The sequence below is a fragment of the Danio rerio genome, chromosome 4 (genome assembly GCF_049306965.1).
Source record: "Danio rerio strain Tuebingen ecotype United States chromosome 4, GRCz12tu, whole genome shotgun sequence".
NCBI lineage: Eukaryota > Metazoa > Chordata > Actinopteri > Cypriniformes > Danionidae > Danio > Danio rerio.
Genome location: NC_133179.1, coordinates 1,902,179 through 1,925,114, shown reverse-complemented (window position 1 = coordinate 1,925,114; position 22,936 = coordinate 1,902,179). Strand labels below are relative to the sequence as shown.

The window sequence follows — 22,936 nt, the reverse complement described above, 5'->3', positions numbered from 1 at the left end:
TATAGTCTCAGTAATGTCTAACACTTCAGCTTCCTCTTTGAAACCCAAAAGTAGCCAACAAATCAATATAAAATCAACTTCAAATGATCTCAAATTCAATATTTGTACTGCCTCTTGAAATAAAACGAGTCAGATAAAACCTTAAATATCACGATAGTTTCTTTAAACCAGAACTGAGAGGAAATAAAGACTTCCTCTTGTGCTAAAGACACTTTTAAAATCAGCCAAAATAGCCAACATCTTAATATAAAGTCAAGTTATTTACCTCAAATTCAATATAAACTGTTTATTTAATTTATTTATACAAGTTATGAACACTCTCGAAATAAAACGAGTCAGATTAAACCTTAAAAATCACAATAGTTTCTTTAAAGTAGAACTGAGGAAATAATAAGACTTTCTCATGTGCTGAAGACACTTTAAATGCAGTCAAAATAGCCTACTTCTCAATATAAAGTCAATTAATTTACCTCAAATTCAATTTAAACTGTTTATTTAATTTATTTATACATGTTATGAACACTCTCGAAATAAAACGAGTCAGATTAAACCTTAAATATCACAATAGTTTCTTTAAAGTAGAACTGAGGAAATAATAAGACTTTCTCATGTGCTGAAGACACTTTAAATGCAGTCAAAATAGCCAACATCTCAATATAAAGTCAATTAATTTACCTCAAATTGAATGTAAACTGTTTTTTTTTATTTATTTATATATGTTATGAACACTCTCGAAATAAAATGAGTCAGATTAAACCTTAAATATCAATTTAATAGTTAACAGAAATAAACAGTTAATAGAAATAAAGACTATCATGAGCTAAAGACACTTTTACAACATCAATAATGTCTAACACAATTTCATTTTTATGAAACCCAAAAGTAACCAACATCTTGACAAAGTAAATTGAACTCAAATTCAGGTCATACGTTATGTTAATGTACAATTCATGCTAGTGATAGATCATTAACTATGGCTTTTAGCTTAATAAACTACTAATTAGCTGCTTATTAATGGTTAAGTCAGGTAGCAGTTAGGGTAGACCTATTAGGATTAGCGATGTAAAATTAAACCATACTTTATAACTGCTGATAAACAGTTAATATCTTATTAATAGACAATTAATAACCAGTGGTAAATGATTTTAATTGTTAATTCATCTAAAGCAGGGGTGCCCGACCCTGTTCTTGGAGATCTACCTTCCTGCAGATTTCAGTTGCAACCCATTTCAAACAAACCTGTAAATATCATGTGCTGTTCAGGTCCTAATGAATCGCTTCATGCGTGCTTGATCAGGGTTGGAGCTGAACTTTGCAGGAAGGTAGATCTCCTGGAACAGGGTTGAGCAGCCCTTCTTTAAAGTGTTACACCACAAATTAACAAACTGTTAAAAGTATTCAGATTAAACATTCAATATCACAATAGTTTCTTTAAGATGGAGACATTTCTAAAATATGGAGTTCCTTATCGAGATAAAGGCACTTTTATAGTCTTAATAATTAATTTTTTGGTGAAAAGTGTGTATTAGGAACGAGATAAAAGAATCATGGAGTTAATTTAATGAATATTGTTACATTCATTCATTCATTTTCTTGTTGGCTTAGTCCCTTTATTAATCCGGGGTCGCCACAGCGGATTGAACCGCCAACTTATCCAGCAAATTTTTACGCAGCGGATGCCTTTCCAGCCGCAACCCATCTCTGGGAAACATCCACACATACACACACATACACTACGGACAATTTAGCCTACCCAATTCACCTGTACCGCATGTCTTTGGACTGTGGGGGAAACCGGAGTACCCGGAGGAAACCCACGCAAACGCAGGGAGAACATGCAAACTCCACACAGAAACGCCAACTGAGCCGAGGATCGAACCAGCGACCTTCTTGCTGTGAGGCGAACGTGCTACCCACTGCGTCGCTGAATATTGTTACTATTACTTTAAAGACATGTTTAGGTAGAATTGTTTTGTATTGTGTTGCTTAAATAAAATTATCACAGTTTTTATGATTATTTTTGAAATAAAGTCTAAAAGTCTTCTCTGGTTCCTCAAAGTCTCAAACTGTAGCAAAGACTTTAATATAAAGTCAATTTCCATTCAAATTAATTCATTATAAACCTAAATTCTTGATCTGATCAACAACAAAAATAGATCTGCACTACTGTCTATTTTATTTTTACGGTCATTCTGTAGGACACTAGAGCTATCACAATCATGCAAGTCTAATTAAATAAAGCTAAAAGCTCTTGTTTATGCTTATATAGCTATTTTAGTGGCAAAATAATTATATAAATAGTTTTTTAATCAATTACTTTAGCTAAAAACTGGTTTAACAGTGAAAGAAAAACTCTTAAAATAATAAATTCCAATAAAAAAAGTTTAATTGTGAATAAAGTAAACTCCAATCTATTATAATAAACTTTCATAGTTTTGTTTTGCAAAGAAAACCTTTAAAAAGCAAAGTATCAAAATCTCTAGAAACTTCATTTAGTAGCCATGCAATATGCTTTCCAATAGTGTGGGTTCATGACAGCTCAATTTCAGACGAACCACAAATATAGACCACAACCCACCGTATGCCCTAAATTCAGAGAGGAAGTGGCATTTCCCAATTCAAAGCACACCGGTTTAGAAACTTCTTACGTAGACATAACCGATGACGACTAGTAAAAGAAACATTTGTGCAAAGCAAAACACTGAATTTAATCTGATTTTATTCTACAGAGGAGCAGATGCCAAAGACAATGACTGTATATGAGTGAAGAAGATCATGAGATGACATGACTGATGCTGAAGAGATGAACAATAGGAGGAATTTTCCTAAATATATGTAAAAGAGGCAGCCTTATTATTTCGTATTATCACTAAAATCATTATTATTAGTCCTCTTTCCGATCACCCAATTTTCATTATTATTATGCACATCTTTCCTCATTCTCTATCCTCAATTGTTCTTTAAATAAAATAAAATTTAAATACTATTACCACCATCGATTCTGCGTGTTATACTTTATGAGCAATGAGATCCAATGGACAGCCCATCATCGCTTTCACTCCAAAATACCGGAATCTGGGCCTGTTGCTGGGCGCTGCTGTTGCAATGGAACGTTCTATTGAGTGTCGCCTCTTGGTCATTTTAAGCTCTTTGCCGACACAAACACTGTGCATTTATGAGGTCTGCTACACACAGGTGAGTGGGTTTGACAAACCACCTGTTGAAACACTTTCTCTCTTAAAAAATAAAATCTGTAAGCACAAACAAGTTACTTTGTACAATTAGCTCTTCTTGAGTGCATTGCCTCTTCTTGTTGAATCGCTGATTGCCTCCTTAATTGTAAGTCCCTTTGGACAAGAGCGTCTCCTAAATAAATGACTAAATGTAATAAATATACAAATTGTAAAAAACAAAAAAAGAGGAGGAATGTTTGGGATGACGTTCGACACAAGTGACAGATTAAGCGAGTCAGGAATGAGTGTGGCCCCACGCTGGGACCCTGCGCTCTGCTTTGGGTCACTGCCGACAGGGCAACGAGTTGAGTTTGTTGTTTCTTTTGCTCCCAGCAGAACTTAAACGAATCACTCGCCTCACCACCTTCACACAGAAGTTATTCGTCAACCCCCGATTGGCCAAATCCCCCAGTGGAAGTGGAGCAGGGGTGTACGGGACTGCGGTGATTTACCCTCGGATTAAAGGCCACTGCAGCCTTTGAGCTGGACGCCACAAAAGAGCAGGGACGCAGGAATGTCTGACCTATTGAAACAGGCCGTGGGGCCCCAGGCGACGCCCCGACTCCATAGGTAAGACTGGATCAACAAAAGCATTTTTCTGTCTCCACACTGTGTGAAAAACCCACGGAAGAAATCCCAGCTCTGGGCTCTGATCGATCAAATTTGCATAGATTCCTTCCTACACTGTAAGAAATGCAGGGTTCCACACAATTCCTTCATGCGGTCCCAACACAAATAGATTAAGTTAACCTAATGGATTTTGAAAATTTAAGTGGATTGAACATAAAACAATTAAGTTGTCCCACTGATAAAATAAAAAAGCAAAAGTCATTTTTCTGAGTGTAAAAGTGAACATACACCAGAATAAATTCTCATTTATTCACTAATGACTATGGTGATTTAAAGGGTTCGATTAAGTCAAAATTTACATTAAATGGTCACACTTTAGTGTCGGTCACAATTCATGCTATGAACTACTGGCTCATTACCTTACTGTTCATTAGTAATTAGTAACTGTTCAGTAGTTCAATAAGCAGGTAGTGTTCGTTAATGGTTTGTTCATACTGTGAATAGGGTATATTTGTGTAAGTATGCTAAGGGACTTTTAATTTATCAGTAACCTGGGTTAAGCGCTTCCGGTGAACTGTATGCCATTACAAAATCAGCGCGGTTAAGGTCTGTTTTCTTTAAAAATCAGCAATCCCCCCTGGCTGAGTGATATTTGATAAAAAGTGGGTGTCAGATTGTACAAGCACTGCATTAAATCATGTCTTTAAAATATGAGCATTTATTTTACCCCAGAACATTCAATGGTGTTTTTACGCTTGAGCAACTAAATGAATGAGGTTTATCGGTATGAGAAGAAACACTAGCTCCGCATATACCCTATTGTGACCTAAACTAAAGTTTTAGCAGTAAAATATGTTTCCTTAAAGTTTACTTGCAGCTTCTTCAGTCAAGTTTGCTTTTTAGAGATCACATCTTTTGTGTGGGAGGTGGCGTACGCACATTTCTGCCTCTGTTTTGTGCGTACGCCACATTGATAAACAAAACTCCAGGGGTCTGACTTATAAACCTTCCTACAATTGAACATACACCAGAATAAATTCTCATTCATTTTTGACTATGTGACTATTAGTGACTATGGTGATTTAAAGTGATTCAGTTACTTAAATGGTCACACTTTGGATTAGGTCGAAAGTCATGCTATGAACTACTGGCTTATTACCTGCCTATTATTAAGATATAAACTGTTCATAAGCAGTTATAAAGTATGATCCTATTCTGCATGCCTAATCCTAAAGCCAACTTCTATCTTACTAAATATTAATAAACAGCTAATTAGTAGTTTAGGCTAGTATTGTCAGTTAATGGTTATTTATACTGTGAATTGTAACCTAAAGTGTTAAACAACTTTTACATGGGAAGTGACATATATACGGATGTTTCCATGCCCGATGTGTGCATACGACATGTTTATAAATGAGACTTCAGGGGTCTGCTTTATAAAACTTGTGTAGAATCCTTTCTAGACTGTTAAAATGCTGGGTTTTTATGCATAGGACCCTTAATTTCTTTTTTTTCTGAGCATATAAGTACTTCTAAACACTGTCAATCTAGGGTTTTTCAATTGCAGGGTGAATTTAATTAATTACCATATTGTAAGTATCTGTGATCAAGTTTATAATTTCAGTTTGTTGATGTACGTGTTTGCATTGTACATGGGATATTTCTAAATGTAAATGATCCAATATATATTGTATACATAATTGACACTAATATGCTTTTATAAAGTTTATTTTTTATGCATTTCACAATTATTTCTTAATTGTAATTTTGTTTTGTTGATGAACAGAAGAAAGAAAAGGTTTACAATTACTTGAGAGAGTGTAAAATGTGACAAAATTTTCATTTTTTGGTGAACAATTCCTTTAACTAAGTCTATTAACTGAATAGACTGTTTATTAGTTGCTTATTAATAGTTATTAAGCTAATAGTTGTGCTTAGGTATTAGGTACATAAAAAATAAGATCATTTATAGCTACTAATCTTAATAATAAGCCAGTAGTAAATAGCGTGAATTGTGACTCAAGTGTTACCCAATTGTTTTTAAATGCCATCGTTAATGATTCAGGAGAAAGAAAAACTTGTGCACCCTTTACAACAAATACAGATTATTTGCAATGACTTCAATCAAACATTTACTCACCCTACAGTGTCCACCCCTGGCATTTCTTCATCTGTGCAAATGCAAAAGATTGTCGAAGTCAGGATTATTATTTTTCCAAATATTTCCCAAATGATGTTTAACAGAGCAAGGAATTTTTCACAGTATTTCCAGTAATATTTTTTCCTCTGGAGAAAGTCTTATTTGTTTTATTTCGGCTAGAATAAAAGCACTTATTAATTTTTGAAAAGGCATTTTAAGGTTAATATTATTAGCCCCCTTAATATTTATTTTAGATAAACTAAACAAACCACTGTTATACAATTTGCCTAATTACTTTAACTTTACTCCAATTACCCCTAGTTAAGCCTTTAAATGTTACTTTAAGATGAATACAAGTGTCTTGAACAATATCTAGTCAGATATTATGTACTGTCATCTACGTTAAGCAGAAATTGGGACAAAAAATATACAGGAGGGCCAATAACTGTATATTCACTTACTGCATTTGATCAATTAAATGTTCTCTGACATCTCATCTGTCCTAAGATCATCTTTCGTCAGAGCGTCAGATCATCCTGGAAAGTTTTTCTGCAAACCTGAGAAGGGCAGCGATGTTTTTATTCTGCGAATCAGTGGTTTTCTCTGCGATCACCTCCCATGAGCACTGTTCTTGCCAGTGTTTTTCTGGCGTTATCGTGTGTCTGACATCTTAATCAGAGAAGCTCTTTTTAAGTCACTTGTTTGAGATTTTTACACTTTACCCTCACACAGATCTTCGTAGGACGTCCCGTCCCAGGGAGAGGTGTGGAGGTGCTGGATTTCTCCTTTTTGGTAACCTATCTGCCCGACTAAAGGAGGCCCGAGTACAGTAGAAATCCCTTTGCAGAGCTTCTGAACTGGTTCACCTCTTCTCCGAAGTATTCAGATCACAGTGGCTTTCCCTGAAAAAAAAAAAGAGCAGGTAACAGAAATGTTTAGTGTGCGAAAGGGCAAACCGAACCCCGTGGCTTTTTCTGAGCTGCAGCTAAATTGAACATGTTGTTCTGTAAATATACTAAAGGGGATTTACTGTTTATGCATGCATTTATAGAGGTTTCTGGTTGATTGCTTTTATTAGACTGGTCTCTGAATGATCCATCTATCCTTTTAAAATTAAAGTTGTGTGCAAAACTGAGATGAGAAGTTGTTTGGATTCGGTCACACTTTATATTTCACACTAATAAAAAATGATTATAGGTCGACACTGTGGCTCAGTTGGTAGTGCTGTGGCCTCACAGCAAGAAGGTCGCTGGTTTGAGTCTCGGCTGGGTCAGTTGGCATTTCTGTGTGGAGTTTGCATGTTCAACCAGTGTTGGCATGGGTTTCCTCTGGGTGCTCTGGTTTCCCCCACAGTCCAAACACATGCGCTATAGGGGAATTGATTAACTAAATTGGCCATAGTATATGAGTGTGTGTGTGTGTGTGAATTTCAGAGTGTTTCCCAGAACTGGGTTGCAGCTGGATGAGCCTTTGATAAATAAAGGAACTAAGCTGAAGAAAAATGAATGAATGTGTGTGTGTGTGTTTGTGTGTGTGTGTGTAATTGTTATTTCAATTTGTTTATGGGGAAGGGTTGGGAATAATATTTATTTTTCTGTAAAACTATTTTGCTATTTCTGTAAAGGTTTGATAAACAGATTTAATAAGTTTGGAGTATGTAAATGCTATGCAAGGTTATTTTTATTTTTAATAATTAACCATTTTTGGTAACACTTTATCTAAAGTCACAACTCATGCTTTTAACAAATCATTAAAGAGATGGTTCACCCAAAACAGAAAATCCTGTCATCATTTACTCTTCCTTTACTTGTTTCAAAGCTTCTTTTATCTATTAAAAACAAAAGAAGATATTTTGAAAAATGCTGGAAACCTGTAACCATTGAGTTCCATAGTAGGAAAATCCATATACTATGAAATGTTATAGCTATTGAGATTAAATAACCACTTGAGGGAGAGTAGAGAGTAGATAGTGGTTCAATTGAAATTGTTTGATTTGGTTACACATTATAATTAAATCACACCATCAATAAAACATTACGATTTTCAGCTTAATAACTACTAATTAGTTCTTTATATATAGAGTTATTAGGGTTTAGGTATTGCGTAGGATGTAGAATAAAACAAAATTTTGCTAATAAACAGCCAATATCTTAATAATAGGCAGGTAATGAGAAAGGCCACATGGAATCTGCACGCACAGAAATCCGCAGATTTTCAGCCCATCGAGTCTAATTATTTAGCTGGTATTTGGTGGTAAATTTATTTTTATTCAATTTTTTAATTGATTTCAGTAATATTACTTACTAATATGAAAATGTTCATATGATTTACTTAGTTGTAAAGTAATCCTTTCTGTCTTTTAGTAGATATATGGTAGATATATTAAATGAGAGACCAAATTAATTGATCTATTTGGATTTGCATTGTAAACATTAAATAAAATGTAAAAATTATTTTTTTATTTAACATATTATGTTTTACGTTGCGATACACTCAAAATCATTCCGTATAAATCCGCAGATTTTCTGCGCAGAAATAGCAATAGATTTCCGCAGATTCTGCCTGGCCCTAGTAATGAGCCTGTATTATCAGTGAGAATTGGTAGTTAAACTATAGTCTTTGCCAATTTTTTTCTAAGTATCTTAGTTTGTGCTTCACAAGAGTCATTTTGAGAAACATAATTATCATAGATTATGAATGGTATTAGTGTAGTGAATACTGTGATTTTATGTTGTGCTGTCTTTTGTGAAAACTACTGCATCTTGACAAGTCACTGAAACAAAAGTTCAAAGGAATAAATAGTTGTTTTATAGTGCTTTTAGGTGAACTCTCCCGTATATGTAATTACGATGGTCATTTTTCACTGTACGTTGTTTTGTTTTTTTAACATTGAACATCTGCTGCATTAGTCTGCGTGGTGAACGGCTTGGTATTTCTCCCAGGTAAAAGTTCTGAAAGCTGACTTTGAACAGAAAATTATATATATTATTAAAAACCGTTCTGGAGAATGTCTGGATTTCTGGGTTTTTGGATCACGGGGGGGTCCATGAGAGAGAAAACATCCCGCCGGTCTCCCGCAGAGAAGGCCAGAGGTCGGCTCATCTTCCCCCGGCTCCTGCCTCATTCTTATATAATCATTTTATCCCCTCGTATTAAACAAACAGCCGCCTGCTGACCGCACTCATGGGAACCTGCGGAGACAGTCCGACACGCATCTCACGCTACAAACATCTCTTCAACATCTTAATCGAATCACATTCCTCCTAATACACCCTGCTGAGGCCACCTTGGAGATACAATCAGATATTTTACGAAATCAAATGAAAGCTTTACTATAGAGTCTTTATTAGCATCGATGGCTCCAGATTACCAATTTCAGAATCCACCCTATGAATGTTGCAGCAGTAAAGAGCCGGGTTTCCATATTAATGTGAAGCAAATCTTTTCAAAGCTCAACTTTATTCAAAGTTATGAATAAATGTTATTAATTAAAATAAATTTAAAAAAGGGATTTAGGTGGTTTCCATCATGCTGTTACACTGGCAGAAATAAAGGTAAAATCTGCTACTGGGGCCGTACCTTTTTTTGCATGTAAAACTACCATATTAATAACTTAAGGATCCATATTGGTACATTTAAAGTAAATATAGTACTTGAAGGAGCTTTAAGGTACATATTAATACCTAAAAAGTACATTTTGAAAGGGTATCAACTCACAGATTCAGTGTAGAGTACCTGACTGCAGTGTAGCAACCAATAGTAAACAATGCAAGCACAATGGAGCCACAATGGTGAAATGTTTAGCACATCAGAGTTTATTCTGCAAATATGTTTCCATTTTTAGTCCAAAACTACACCAAGAGAGCCTAATTTATTTGTTTTACCAAAAGGGATTGAATCACTTGTTTCTCATGCACATTAACACTGATGAAAACAGCGATTGATAGTCCAGGCAATCGTACACGTATGTCCCAGATCTTCTTCAAGGTTTGCATTCGCTGGGTGTTCAGAAATGCTCTTTAGCAGGTCTAAGTTGCAACAAGTGGTGATTTTACCAAGTGCTACTGTTGCTGTTTTACTACCTCGAGCCAATCTCTGACCTCTGACATCAACAGGGCATTTTTTTGCTCACAGAACTGCCAATGAACTTGAAGCAGTTACTGTAGACTGATGAGTACTAGTGCTGATAACACGAGCATACAACCCTTTCTTGAATTAAAACCACAAGTTTGAAGAACATGACATTGCCCAGCCTATTCACTTTAATATATTTTCCCTAATCTCTCTCTTAATTATTTATTTTATTATAATTATTTATTTGACTCAATACACCATGCTGCCTACCTCAACTTACAGTACTGACATGTTTATATGCTTAATTTGTAAAATGAATGTTGTTTATGCATATCATATACCGTTTGGTGCACAATATGTGGGTTACAGTGTGGTTTATTTTTATTTTGTAATCAATTTTGTATTTTTATATATATATATTTTTTTGTTTTGTTTTTGTTTTCTATTTGTACGGTTATTTACTCTTTTACTGCCAACAAATCCAATTTCTTTCTGACATCTGTTTTAAACTTGAGCAGATTGATTACATGCATGCATTACTGCTTTTGAGAAAACCCTACACACCCTATATATATATATATATATATATATATATATATATATATATATATATATATATATATATATATATCTTATTTCAAACTCAGATTTCAGCAATTTATTAAACAAAACAAGAAAAGACTAAATAAATTGATACTGCGTGATTGGCTCTTAGATCAATATAGAGTAAAAAAGCCCAGAGCTTATCATTGTTAAACTTGATTAAATTCGATATAATATCGTTTATCGGCCCAGCCCTATCTTCCTTTGTGTTCAACAGAAGAAAAACAATCATAAATGTTCAGGTATAGGTGAGTAAATGGTGAAGAAATGTTATTTTTAGGTGAACTACCCCTTTAGTAAAGTGACGTTTGAGTACATTTTATGACAGGCAATAGCTTGATGAAAGCCATGATTAATAAAAACACCAGAGGGAAACTTGATAACATAAAAAGTAGGGCATGGGGACATTATACACACATGTCCTCTCAAGCTCTGTCACTTTGAAGCGGTCAGCGCTTTCATCACTTTCTGTCTGTGTGTGTTATCATGCTTCCAGCGTGCATAGCTTCAGTGTATGTTCATAGCAGACTTATCAGACCGGAAAACAAACGCTTTTGACACAGACAGGAAGTGAAACGCACATACGCTCATCTGCATGTGAAACCACCCAAATACGCTCTGTGCATTTCTCTGACCCTGATCCTTTTAGATGTGTGTGTTTTGTGGAGCTTTATTATTTATAAGTGTGTGTGTGTGTACTGGTTTTGGTGGTTTACAAGGACTGATTTTTTGTATAATGACAGAGCTTTGCTTTATTATGGTGGATTACTGGGACATGAGGTTTTCTGAGAAGTATTTAAGTACAGAAATGAAGAAATTGAATGTAAAATAACACTATAGTCTTCTGTAATTAATACTGAATTAAACTAAAGTACTACTACTACTACTCCTAAAGTAAAATTAATCTTTAATACAATTATAAAATGGTACAATTTCTTGTGCCTGAATGTTTTAAACAGGTCAAATATAATCACGCCTCAATATCGATATTGCAGACATAGCGATATCAATGCTGAAACAATATTTTGTGCACCCTATATTTTGAATTGGCATTGAGTATGAAATGCGGTATATGAATAAACTTGCCTTACTTTACTGGGTCTTTTGACATTCAAAGTATTATTAAAAGCCATATTATGCGTGTTTTTTTACAATAGACAATACATTACACTTACGGAGAGTCCTCATAAACCACCAATACCAATGTGTGTGTGTGTGTGTACTGGTTTTGGTGGTTTACAAGGACCGAAATTTGTATAATGAAATGAGTATGATCTAATTGTACTCTATTGAGGTGGTTTAGGAGGACATGTCTTGTGTCCTCATAATTCAAAATGTATAAAAATAATAATTAATGGTGTCTTATAACAGGTTGGGTTTAGGAGTAGGGCCATATCAGTGTTTTCTTACAGTATAAAATACATTACACTTATGGAGAGTCCTCATAAACCACCAATACCAATGTGTGTGTGTATACTGGTTTTGGTGGTTTACAAGGAAATACATTTCTATAATGACATGGAGACAATCTAGTTGTACTGTATTAAGACGGTTTAAGAGGACATCTCTTGTGTCCTTGTTATTCAAAATGCTTAAAATGTTAATCAATAGTGTCTTATGACATTTAGAATTTGCCACAGTTTTACTGTGAGGGTTCGATATAAGGGCAGGGGTAAGGAAAAGCCATAGGATATGTGTTTTACTGTATAAAATACATTACACCTATGGAGAGTCCTCATAAACCACCAATACCAACATGTGTGTATACTAGCTTTGGTGGTTTACAAGGACAGGAATTTGTATAATGACATTGGTATTACCTAGATGTACTCTATTAAGGTGGTTTATGAGGACATGTCTTGTGTCCTCGTAATTTGAAACTCTCAAAAATCATACTTAATGAGGTTTGTGATGTTCAAAATTTGCCACTGGTTTGCTGTACAGGTTGGGTTTAGTGGTTGTGTAAAATACAGAACACCTATGGTCTTTGTAAACCACCAATACCAATGTGTGTGTGTGTGTTTCTGAAGGCCAAGTTCTCTACACAGAGTGAGTGCGAGTAAGTTGAGATCTGCACTAAATTTAGGTCAGTGGGTTATAAGAGGTGAGCAGAACTGCAGAGTTTAACATCTGTGACGATCTCCATCTCATCAGCATCTCTGACAGTGTAAATGTCAATGTGTGAAAAGAAACACCAGTGTGAATTTCTGTCACAGTTCAAACTGGTTAATGCTGCTTCAACTAGTCTGACGCATCCCCACATGTTCACAAAATGAGAAACCAACCTCCAAAATACCATACCAGCATATAGATCCTCATATAACACAGCGTTCTTGTAACTAAACTTTATACTGAAGCTACATTAAAGATTAAAGGTTCAGTTTTGGGAGTAATAAGGACTGAACCAACTGCTGGGTTCATTTTTTTAATTAAAATTATAGGACCAAATTTAACCCAATGTTTGGGTTTGTTCATATTTTACCCAATTTAAAGAACCCTTAAGAGTGTAACCACAACCGTGACCAAAACGTATCCACGATGAACCATGAGTCCAGAGAATTTTCCAGATGAGAAAAGAGGAAGAGTGTGGGAAGAGAGGAATACCGGGGCATTTTTGATATGAAGCTTTGGGCCGGTAATCCGCTTACAGCTGAAAGAGCTCTGAATTCCTGGACCCGCAGGAGCAGCGCAGGAAAACCACCAAACACCATCAAAACTTTCCACTAATACTGTAAACGACAACCTGAACCTCCAGCACATGAACCCACTGACTCTGTGTGGGGCGATGGAGGATTACGGGGAATCATGGAGAGTAGGAGATCATGCATCAAACTGGCCAAAGTAGACTCATAAACCCGATGCTTTCTGTGCCATCATAATATCCTGCTGGGAGATTATTGTATAACTGGGATCAGGCATTACTCTACAATATCATGATATATATATATATATATATATATATATATATATATATATATATATATATATATATATATATATATATATATATATATATATATATATATATATATATAAATAAAGTGTTCAGCATTTATGAGTACACCCCACACAGATTTCAAGCTTTATAATAATATCATTGTGCATATACATTAGATTAGTCAAAACTGAAGCCGAATAACTTATAACAATCCAAAAATTAGCAGCCCAAATTGATATATATTAGGGAAAAATCTTTAATTAAAGATATCTTTGTTTAAACATTATAGTTTCTATTTCTAAAAATGATCTGTGATTAAAATATTATAATAATAAATGCATCTGTTTAATCAATCTGTTTGTTCAAAAGCACCAAAATATATGACCTACACTGTAAAAAATATCCATAAATATCCAAATGCTTGTGAATCGTCAAAGAAACCAGTCTGAGATGATTGAGCTTTATGACATGGCGCGTTGTCCTGCTGGAAGAAGCCATCAGAAGATGGAGACACTGTGGTCAATTGGTGCTAATAGGCCCAAAGTGTGTGAAGAAAATCTCCCCCACACCATTACACCACCACCAGCCTGAATCACTGACACAAGGCAGGATGGATCCATGCTTTCATGTTGTTGAGGCCAAATTCTGAGCAGAGCATCTGAATGTGTCAGCAGAAATGGAGACTCATCAGAGCAGGCAACGTTTCTCCAATCTTCTATTGTCCAGTTTTGGTGAGTCTGTGTGAATTGTAGCCTCAGTTTCCTGTTCTTAGCTGACAGGAGCGGCACCCGGTGTGCTCTTCTGCTGCTGTAGCCCATCCGCCTCAAGGTTGGACGTGTTGTGTGTTCAGAGATGCTCTTCTGCAGAGCTCGGTTGTAGCGAGTGCTTATTTGAGTTACTGTTGCCTTTCTATCAGCTGGAACCAGTCTGGCCATTCTCCTCTGACCTCTGGCCTCATCAACAAGGCATTTGCACACACAGAACTGCCGCTCACTGCATATTTTTTCTTTTTTTCTCTCTGTAAACCCTAGAGATGGTTGTGTGTGAAAATCTTAGTAGATCAGCAGTTTCTGAAATACTTAGAGCAGACCGTCTGACACCATCAACATTCAAAGTCACTTAAATCTCCTTTCGTCCCCATCCTGATGCTCGCTTTGAACTGCAGTTGATCGTCTTGACCATGTCTACATGCCTAAATGTTTTGAGTCGCTGCCATGTGATTGGCTGATTAGAAATTTACGTTAACAAGCAGTTGGACAGGTGTACCTAATAAAGTGGCCGGTGAGTGTACATCTGAATTTTTAATTTATTACATTTACCAGAAACTGTACAGTATCATGATATAAAGGGTTATCAGGATATGAAATTACTTGTATCATCATACGAGTATTATTGCCAAATCTTCCAGCTTTACAGTTATGATTTCATAATCTGCATGGCAAACATCTAAAGCATATTTCCTTAATGCCCACAGGAAATATATTGGTTATATAACTGCAGATTGACATGTCTGTACACTTCACAAATGCACATAACTGAAATAACAAAGCTCTTACAATTTCCTGTGCAGGGTAAAAAAAAGGAAGTGATGTCCTTCAGACAGGAAGAACAACACATACCAGAGCGCTGTCTCAGCCTGCATTACATCACATATACTGACCAAACATGCTGGTCATTTACAGATATTGCAGTCCCGCTCTGCGCATCGTCAGGCTATGAGATAAAGATGAGTTTATTCTGAGGAACTGGAAATACTCACAGACTGCAGTGCAGCTTAAATAAATGTAATAAATACAAATAAATAAATAAAAAAACACAAGAGACATCTCTATAGCTGAAACTAAATTAGTGCATTTTTTATTATTTTTCTAATATTTTCCAAGTGCAGATTTTTTTCCAACACATTTTTCAAACTTAATAGTTTTTATAATTAATTTCTAATAATTTTGTAATTATTAACTATTATTATTAATTAACTATAACTATAATTATTAATTACTAACTATTTTGTAAGATCCTAGAATTATTGCATTAACACACTGCAATTCTGACTTTTAAGTTTTAAGTAAACAATTTAAGCTGCTATTTTTTCCTTTAAAATTGCACAAAAAATAATTCTGCCAATTCTAATCTTTATTTCTGACAATTATAAACATTTTCTCAGAATTTCAAGACTTACAATTGTAATTGTATTAATCTTTTCGCAACTCTAAAAGGAAAAGTCAGTTTTAGAGGAACTGGAAATGCTCTCAGACTACAGTGCAGCTTAAATAAATGCAATAAATATAACAACCACAAGAGAAACTATTTCTTATTATACCTTTCCAAACATTTCCTAAGTGTTGATTTTTCCAACACATTTTTAAACTTAGTTTTAGTAATTTATTTTAATAATTTTCTAATAAGATTTTACTAGGTGTTTTGTAAGACACCAGTATTCAGCTTACAGTGCTATTTAAATGCTTACCTAGGCTAATTAGGTGAATTAGGCAAGTCATTGGATGACAGGTTTGTTTTATAGTCATTCCAAAAACACTTTAAGGGGGCTTATAATATTGACATTAGTAGCTTATTCATTCATTCATTAATATTTTCATAATGTTGTCAGCCAAACATTATTCATTCATTCATTTTCTTGTCGGCTTAGTCCCTTTATTAATTCGGGGTCACCCCAGCGGAATGAACCGCCAACTTATCCAGCACATTTTTACGCAATGGACGCCCTTCCAGCCACAACCCATCTCTGGGAGAAGTGCTTCATAAATAAACTTTAAACAACATTAATAATAAAAAAATTACATTCATTTATTTTACTTCGGTGCATGTTCTCCCTGTGTTAGTGTGGGTTTCCTCCGGGTGCTCCGGTTTCCCCCACAGTCCAAAGACATGCGGTACAGGTGAATTAGGTAGGCTAAATTGTCCATAGTGTATGAGTGTGTGTGTGTGAATGTGTGTGTGGATGTTTCCCAGAGATGGGTTGCGGCTGGAAGGGCATTCGCTGCGTAAAAATGTGCTGGATAAGTTGGCGGTTCATTCCACTGTGGCGACCTCAGATTAATAAAAGGACTAAGCCAACAAGAAAATTAATGAATGAATTTTCCTTCGGCTTAGTCCCTTATAAATCAGGGGTAACCACAGTTATAAACCACCAACTACTTCAGTATATGTTTTACACAGCCGATGTCCGGCCAGCTGCAACCCAGTAATGGGAAACAAACAAAACAACTATAATAATATTAATTTATAATAATAATAATAATATTTTTAAACCCAATAAATATCTATTTAAAACATCATTATGTTTAACTGCACAGTAACACAGTGCCAATCACCCACAACACCCTAGCAACTGCATGACATTAACCTTTTCTTCAAAACACAGTCTGTGTCTCCCTAAACCTCAGGAATTTACGAGCATCTGAGAATGCATAGCATACAGTGGGCTCTATCAAAACAGAAACAGTATTTTCCAGTCACTACTTGTAGAGTTTTATCAAAATACCGTGATTTATTTATCTGTGTGCAGGAGATAGACGAGGAAGGTCAACACTAGATGCGCGTCATCAGCTAATAAATGTGACATGCAGGTGCTGAACACACTGATAATAAAAAAGGGCTGTGTTTCATTTCCATCTGAATCACATGACAGCGCAGCTCGTCCCACCCTAAGCCATGCTTTTGGGAAATTTCCACTCACTGCTTTTCTCTTCTCAAGGTTACACTCACAGCAATGCAGACAACATCTTTTGTGCTTTTAATAAAACAGCGAAGGTACCTATAGGGTATCTGGGAGAAGACGTGATCCCGTTAACTACGCCAGTGTAGGAAAAGTACCACACTGGGTCAGACGTAAGCCTATTATACTGGGCTGTGGATTAACTGAGTCTCTCTTCCAGTTAAATGAGGCCAAAGACATGATGAATGCCTTGATCAGATGCTGACTGTGACATTAAGTGACGGCTTGATCAGGATTCATCATCGCCTGGATCTCGTTCTGGGAAATCTGAGCGGTGTGGCTGGACGGGGAGACTCGTGCTGATTTAAAGAGACAGTGCACCTTAAAATCGGCATTATCATGTTGAAACAACACAAGCAGAACTTTCACAATGCTTGTCTCATAATGTATTGAAATATAAACAAAAGATACTAAAAAAAATGGGGAGGAGATTTGTGCTGATTTAAAGAGACAGTACACCTCAAAATCAGCATCATCTTCATATACAAACACACACGCAGAACTTTCACAATGTAATGCTTCACATATGCTGCAACCCAATTCAAGTACTATCCATCTTGAATAGTATTTAAAAATATAATCAGTCCACTTAGTATAATTAGGATGTTGAAAAACTCCAAACAGTCCCGGATAGTTCACTATTTCTGGTAATAATGTAGAAGTGTAGAACCGTCCGTACTCTAACCGCTAATATTGCAATGAAATAATAATTAGTATTGAATTAATATTGGCAATTGAGTGTTGCTTGGATAAACACAAGCAGCATATTTAAAACATTGATTAATATATGATCATCTTGATGTTATCTATATCATTCTTGACTGTGTTTTGTCCAAAACTGTAAATTGCATTTATACTTTAACATCATGGGCTAAATTAAAGAGCAATACACTTAAAATAATTATAAAAATACATCAATTGATTGCCTAATTACAAATAAACATGTAATAAAAAATCAGCTATGTTACTTTTTTATTTCAAATAAAAAAACATACAATTAAATTGTGTTAATGTTTATACACTGTAGGCTTTGCCAGAATTGTACTGTTATTTACTGCAAAAACGTATTTTACAGTAACTTACTGCACATTAGAAATTTGCGGTATTCTACAGTAATCAACGTAATTAAATACAGCTACTGTAGTTAAAGACAGAAATGAGACAGCTAATGAAAAAATTTGCCACTTGCTTGGAATTTATTAAATTAATTACTAAATATTGAATAACGTGTAAAGTGTAATAGGAAATAAATGACTATAAACGTATTGTTGGACTGTAAATTTAATATGCGTTTAAGGGTGTTTTACCATAAAAGAATTACTATATCATAAATACTTACTATAAATGACTATAGTATATTTTCACGTGGGTGTCTGATGTCTAAAAATAGATCTGGTAGCAGATATTAATGCCTATGTTACTTTTTACCTTTAACATTTATTATTATTTATTTAGGATGTGCAATTTCACAATTCCAATGCCTCATTATTAAATAGTTAAAATGACTATAATTAAATTAAATATTCTTAATAATGAAATATGATGTGTTCTGCGGAAGAGTGTACTTGCATTATGATGATATTATATTGTCATTATATAATGAGTGGCATAAAATAAGTTGTTCCTAGATCATATACGGTTGGAAATGGCTGGAAGTTAACAAGAATTATTCATATTATTTAATACATTTCCCGTTTACTGTATTTTATTAAGGTAAACCCCACCCCAAAGCTATACCCAACCATCACAGTAATGTAAAAACAGTAGTCGCACCGAGTATTATTTATGTTATCTATTAAATGACCCCATTAATTGCATTTAACGCCTATACCCCCACCCCAACCCTAAACCCAACTATGCATAACACTTAAATTTAGCTAATTATTACCTGTTTTTAAAGATTTAAATTCTAGATTTGAAGACTTTATTTGTGACACCTTATTAAAAATATGTGGCTAAAAATAGCTATTAACTTTTTTGTTTTTGTTTTTTGGCTGGGCCAGTAGAAAAAATTCTTAGCGTTGAAACCCTAATATATTGTACAACAACAAATCCTGACAGGCCTAGTTGCTTTAAGGCTATTTTACTGTGAAATGAAACTGCGGTAGGGTCCTGCTGCCGTAAAACACATCTACAGGTAAGTGACTGTAAAGGGAAAAATTGCTGGCAACAATGCTGGCAGTAAGTACCACCATAACACAAATAAATGTCTAACCGTTTATGTTAATACCTCAATTCAACTCATCTTTATTTCTATAGAGCTTTACAATCTAGATTGTGTCAAAGCAGCTGAACACAGAAGTTCTAGTACACTGAAATTGTGTCAGTCCAAACACTGATACTAATATAATTTATGAATGCAAACATAACCAGGATGTATCATTCATAACTGGACCGACTGTAAAACATCTCGAGCAGTTCAGCAGGCCATCAATTAAAGTGTCACCAATTAAAATCACCAATAACTTTCTGTTCTAGAACAATTAATGACCAGAGAAGAACAGTAGATGTTGGTCTCCGCTGCCAGAAACACATACAAAAGTACGCAGTGTTCCTCTACATTAACTGCAAACATATATCACACTCAACACAAGTGTTTGTGACATTTATTAGTCATTTATGTGGCAGCGACTAACATAAAGAGTTTGCGAGCATTTCAGAATCATTTCTGAATATTGCACCTGATTGTTAGATGATTGATGGATGAGTTTCATGCAGGAGTGCCGAATGAGGTTTTGAAGCCTCTAGCTCAGGTGTGAGTTCTTGACACGCTCGTCTACTCAGAGGTTATGTGCACAATCACAGGTCAAACATTACTGCCGCTCCAATGATTACTCAAACTGTGGGGCTTGCTGACAAAACAAGTCAAAATATTAATATTAATCAAATATTTAAGCTGGAATTAAAATTGTTTTATTATTTCCAACACTCCAATGATTACTCAAACTATGTTATTGACAAAATATCCATAAAGAAACAGCAAACTATTACATTAATTAAATATTAAAGCTGAAATTATGATTAATCTATTATTTCCAATGCTCCAATGATTGCTCAAACCATGTTGTTGACAAAATATCCATAAACAAAAGAGCAAATCATTACATTAATTAAAAATTGAAGCTGAAATTACAATAATTTTTATTATTTCCAATGCTCCAATAATTGCTCAAGCCATGTTGTTGACAAAATATCCATAAAGAAACAGCAAATCATTACATTAATTAAAAATTAAAGCTGAAATTCCAATTATTTTATTATTTTCAATGCTCTAATAATTGCTCAAACCATGTTATTAACAAAAAATCCATAAAGAAGCAGCAAATCGCTGCATTAATTAAATGTTAATGCTGAAATTACAATTATTTTTATTTTTCCAATGCTTCAATGATCACTCAAGCCATGTTGTTGACAAAATGTCTGTAAAGAATAAGTAAAAAAAAAACATTTTGTAAAGTAAAAAGGAAAATAAAAATTAATAATTTTTTTTTGTAATTTTTTTTATTTTTTTTAAATAATTGATTCCCCCTATCCCCAAAGCATCTAAATTCAGATAAACAGTTAAAGATGTTATTATACATGAGCTAAAACATATGCAACATAAAAGGACAGTGGCAACCAAAATGCAAAGTTGATCACTACACAACCAAACAGCAACATTCTGCCAACATCCATCAACACTAGAGGCGTTTCTTAATTTCAGGTACGCAAATATTGAACACAAAGTTCTTGCATTCATTAAACTAGACAAGTTGGACGAGAAAGCACGAACTTTGAGGACTTGAGTCTGGTTTTTCTTCAAATTGGGTTCAGTTGCGCTCTGTATAACATCACACGCCTCACGTGTATAAACAATATAATTAAAAATTACATACTGAACATTTTAATTTTGAACATAACAGCCAACTGAAGCTGCGGTTGATGCATCGTATGCATACGTTATATCATCATCATGTTCTGGATACAAATTATGGGATATTTTGTAGAACATGTTGATTAATTGATTCATTCTTGTCCCCTTAGGTAAGAAATTATGCACAAACCAGGACTATATCTCACAAAACATTACAATGAAAAAAATAACCCTTTGACATAATTTTAAGTTAAAAATCTTGAACATATGGGCCAACCAAAACTGTGTTTAAGGCATCATGCAGATATGATTTTTGTCTTTATGTATATTTATAATGGTGCTATGCAATATATTGAATTATCACTGTATACATAAATGATCAAATACAAAAAAATATATATATTTTACTTGTATTTTATGTTTCTTTTATTCTTGTTTATGTGAAGCACTTTGAATTACCATGGTGTATGAAACGTGCTGTATAAATAAACTTACCATATAAACAAACTTGCCTTGCCTTTGTGTGCCTGTCATTAGCAAAACCACTTCTCAGCACTTCAGGCACAGGATAAAACATCTCTGAAACAAAGCAGATAGCAAGTGTATTTTGTTTTGTTTAAATAAAATCTGTAACCATTATAGTATGGACGCTGATATATGACCAAGCATGCAATCAAGCTAAAGTTTAGAAAGCAATAACACAGCAAATAAGAAACTTGACTCTCTTAAAGTGTTTTTTGTTTCCAGATTGTTCCTGATGGTTACAGGTTGATAAAACTATAATAGTGGTAATATGTATTGTTTAGTTTTTATTTGCTTACATTGCTAAAATGTCCTATTTTTATGCAATAGATTATAAAACATCTTAGTTATATATGTTTAGTTTAAATTTAGTATAGTATACCACATTATTTAGCATGCTATCACATTTTGCATTTAATAAAACACTTTGCCTAGATCTCAAGCATTTGCGAGAGTATAATTATGCTTATATTGAGGATAAGCACATCTTGCATCATTTTCTGAATATAAAACAGAGTTTTGTGAACTTTCCAATTACATGATTTATTGGTTAGAATGTAAAGTGTTGCTTATTTATCCATTTTGCAAAACTACAATCTTGAAAACTACATTCAAAACAACAAATAAATTGTATAAATAAATACCCATAAACAACTATAAATATAAGCACCTATAAACAACTGTAAACACACTCATGAATGAATTGCCGAGTGTTTACAATTGTTTATAATGTTATTGAGTTAAACACAATATTTACACAATAATATCCATTTTATTTTTCGATGTAAATGAAAATTATTTAGTTAAAAGTTATGCTCTGTGAATCTGAAAAACTTCAAGAACAGCTAACTGGCTAAACTATTTATGCTACAAATGTTGTGTGTGTAAGCAAAACGTATTATTTGCAGCTAACTTTATGTCGTGTTGTCTGATAACTTAGCTTACATGCTGTAGACTTTGTGTTTTCCAGTCTGATGTGCGTCAGTTTCGCGTGATTTAGTCGCTTCGTTTTCTTTTCTGGTATAAAAACAGCTTTCGGTTACAAACAAACACTTGAACTTGAGTCGCGTGAACGCCGCCATTTTGAATTTGCGTCTGTTGTGGTGGTGACGAACAGAAAACTCAAGATTTTTGTGATGTTAAAAAATCTGTCACTCGTTTCTTTTTTTATTGTTTACACCTAAGATTATTTTGGATTGATGTTTGACTTCATAAAAAGACATAAAATGAGGCCATAGATGTATTGAGGCAGGCAGTAGCTCCGCAG

At 34.4% G+C, this 22,936-nt stretch overlaps 1 long non-coding RNA gene across 1 annotated transcript; it reads right to left on the bottom strand.

Moving 5' to 3' along the window:
• Positions 1–5,343: 5,343 nt before the first annotated feature.
• On the bottom strand, positions 5,344–22,724 carry LOC110439353 (uncharacterized). Its single transcript, XR_012401692.1, has 5 exons — positions 22,615–22,724; positions 21,643–21,726; positions 6,666–6,845; positions 6,405–6,500; positions 5,344–5,974 (listed from the first exon to the last, which is right to left on the bottom strand). It is a non-coding gene; the product is annotated as an uncharacterized lncRNA (long non-coding RNA).
• Between the last annotated feature and the right edge of the window lie 212 nt (positions 22,725–22,936).